Below are 3,436 nucleotides of genomic sequence, written 5' to 3' on the forward strand. Positions count from 1 at the left end.
AAAAAAATCCGAAAAATATTTTTCGATTCTGATTACTGATTTACTCTTTTAGAACACATTAGAAGGCAACGAAATCAAATTTGAGTGAAATCCAAAATCAGAAAATATTTTTCGAAAAAAAAAAAAAATTCGAGAACACCTCGGTCATGGCAAGTTATTTTCCACAATCCATTCCCCAATCAACGTACATCCCAGAAAAAATCATCTCTCTAACTATCCTGGTTCAAAAGTTGTATCGGAACATTTTCACGTCGAAAATATATCTCAGAGTCCAGACCGATGCAGAACGTAAACTCGATCATACCGATGCTTCACGTAATCTCGATCTTACCGATGCACAACGTAAACTAGATCACACCGATGCAGAACGTAAACTCGATCATACCGATGCACCACGTAAACTCAGGCAGACCGATGCAGAACGTGAACTCGATCTTACCGATGCACCACGTAATCTCGATCTTACCGATGCACCACGTAAACTCGGGCAGACCGATGCAGAACGTGAACTCGATCTTACCGATGCACCACGTAAACTAGGGCTGACCGATGCATCACGTAAACGACGATCGAGAGGCGCGAAAGGACGTGAACGTTTTTCATTATAAAAATTGAAATAAATGATAAATAATGATTCTGATTGTTGGTTATCATTTTTAATAAGCATTAGGAGGCAACCAAATGAAATTTGAGGAAATTCCGATAATAGAAAATTTTTTCGAAAAAAAAAAAAAATTCATGAAATCCTCGGTCATCGCAAAATATTTACCATATTCTGTTCGATAATCAACGTATATTTAAGAAGGAATCATATCTGTATCTATCTTGGTTCAAATTTTGTATCGGAACATTTTGACCAAAGTCCGAGCTTCGGCCGAAACAGACACCGCTGACCTGGCCTATCGATCGACCGAGAGTCGGGGATAGAGCGTAAGTGTTGTCTGGAGGGGAACCCTGTGCTCTCCTGACATATATAGGGAAGGTGGTCGCGTTGGGCGATGCAGAACGTTTGGATCGGGAATTATATTTTTGGTTCAGCTATTGGAATATGGTTTATTGTTGGTATATATTGGCGAAATAACGTTCTTACTGACTGGGGATATTCATAAAAATGAGTCCGGAGATTTTCAGATCGAAGTCCGAGTGATCCGACTTGGAAGGCGTGTTGGGTGGGTCGAGATGGCTTAGATAGATCAGACGAGGCGGGCTAAGTGTTGACGTCATGCATCGGTCCATTTTCAGATTGAGTCCGAGTAATCCGACTTTGAAAGAGTGTTGGGTGCGTCGAGACTGTTTAGATAGATCGGACGAGGCGGACTAGGTGTTAACGACATGCATCGGTATATTTTCTGATCGGAGTCCGAAGAAATCGGCCCTAGTAGGCGCAGCGGACGGTCGAGACGGCCTCGGTGGGTCGGATCGATCGGGAAAAGTTTGCTAAATCGTGTCTGGAGGGGAACCTTGGGTTCTCCTGACATATATAGGGGATAAGGTTTGGGTGAACGATTCTTCACGTAAAAGTTGAGTAATTTATTTTTCGATAAGCTTTTGGATATTGATGAGAAGTATATGTATATCTTCGATTAAAAGAATTCTTACCGTCTCCATGTATATTATATTAGATATATAAGAAATAGTTAACGTGATGCATCGGCCGATTTCCGGATCGGAGTTCGAGAGATGCGACTTTCGATGCGCGATGGGTGGTTCGAGACGGCCTAGATCGATCGGACGAGGCGGACTAGGTGTTAACGACATGCATCGGCGGATTTTCTGATCGGAGTCCGAAGAAATCAGCTCTAGTAGGCGCGGCGAACGGTCGAAACGGCCTCGATCGATCGGACGAGGCGGACTAGGTGTTAACGACATGCATCGGCGGATTTTCTGATCGGAGTCCGAAGAAATCAGCTCTAGTAGGCGCGGCGAACGGTCGAAACGGCCTCGGTGGGTCGGATCGATCGGGAAAAGTTTGCTAAATCGTGTCTGGAGGGGAATCCGGGGTTCTCCTGACATATATAGAAGGGGTGGAGAATGGGTCCTGTCCTAGACTGTTTGGAGTTCTTTTTAGGATGATATTCAGTTGGTAAGTGGTAGACCCGAATCCGACCTCGGCGTTTGGGTACTGGCAAGGTGTGTTGGTTTCGGCTTTCGCATCTTGGGTCGCTTTCGTCAACCTCATGCAGCGAGGTCGCGGTCCGCTTCGTCTCTTTGTAGTCGAATGGCCTTTAAGCGACCAACCTTAAAATCGTGATCCTCTGCCCGTTGCGGGTTATGTTCACAAAAAATTTGCAACCACTCAATTCGTTCCGAGCGACAAATATTGTTGAATCTCGAATCACCGTGTCGTTATATTCACATGTATAGCGAAGGGTCGAGATGGAATGTGTATAAGAAATTAGTTGATAGCCGGGGGTTCGTATTATATATGGACGCCTTGGCGAGGGATTGTTTCTAGAAACTTTCTCATTTTTGATCGGTGTTTTGTCCGAGATGATGATGATGTATATATAGCTTGAGTCTCATGCTGACTGGGGGCTGTTACGTCGTTTCGTCGAGGACTTGCACTTACTGATGTGCGGCGCTAGTCGAAGTCAATCGACATGGCTAGTGCCACATGACGAGAGGCGAACGGGTTTGGCCATACCGGCAATCTCGTGGACCGATCGTATAAGCACGCAGTTCCCTGGTTGATCCTGCCAGTAGTCATATGCTTGTCTCAAAGATTAAGCCATGCATGTCTCAGTACAAGCCAAATTAAGGTGAAACCGCGAAAGGCTCATTAAATCAGTTATGGTTCCTTAGATCGTACCCACATTTACTTGGATAACTGTGGTAATTCTAGAGCTAATACATGCAAATAGAGCTCCGACCGGGAACGGAAGGAGCGCTTTTATTAGATCAAAACCAATAGGTGGCGGGTTCGCTCGTCATCGTACAATTTGGTGACTCTGAATAACTTTAAGCTGATCGCATGGTCTCGTACCGGCGACGCATCTTTCAAATGTCTGCCTTATCAACTGTCGATGGTAGGTTCTGCGCCTACCATGGTTGTTACGGGTAACGGGGAATCAGGGTTCGATTCCGGAGAGGGAGCCTGAGAAATGGCTACCACATCCAAGGAAGGCAGCAGGCGCGCAAATTACCCACTCCCAGATCGGGGAGGTAGTGACGAAAAATAACGATACGGGACTCATCCGAGGCCCCGTAATCGGAATGAGTACACTCTAAACCCTTTAACGAGGATCCATTGGAGGGCAAGTCTGGTGCCAGCAGCCGCGGTAATTCCAGCTCCAATAGCGTATATTAAAGTTGTTGCGGTTAAAAAGCTCGTAGTCGAATTTGTGTCTCGCGCCGTCCGGTTCATCGTTCGCGGTGTCAACTGGCGTGTCGCGAGACGTCCTGCCGGCGGGTCGTTCGCAAGGGCGGCCCAAATTGC

This window comes from Harmonia axyridis, chromosome X (genome assembly GCF_914767665.1).
Source record: "Harmonia axyridis chromosome X, icHarAxyr1.1, whole genome shotgun sequence".
In the NCBI taxonomy this organism is placed as follows: domain Eukaryota; kingdom Metazoa; phylum Arthropoda; class Insecta; order Coleoptera; family Coccinellidae; genus Harmonia; species Harmonia axyridis.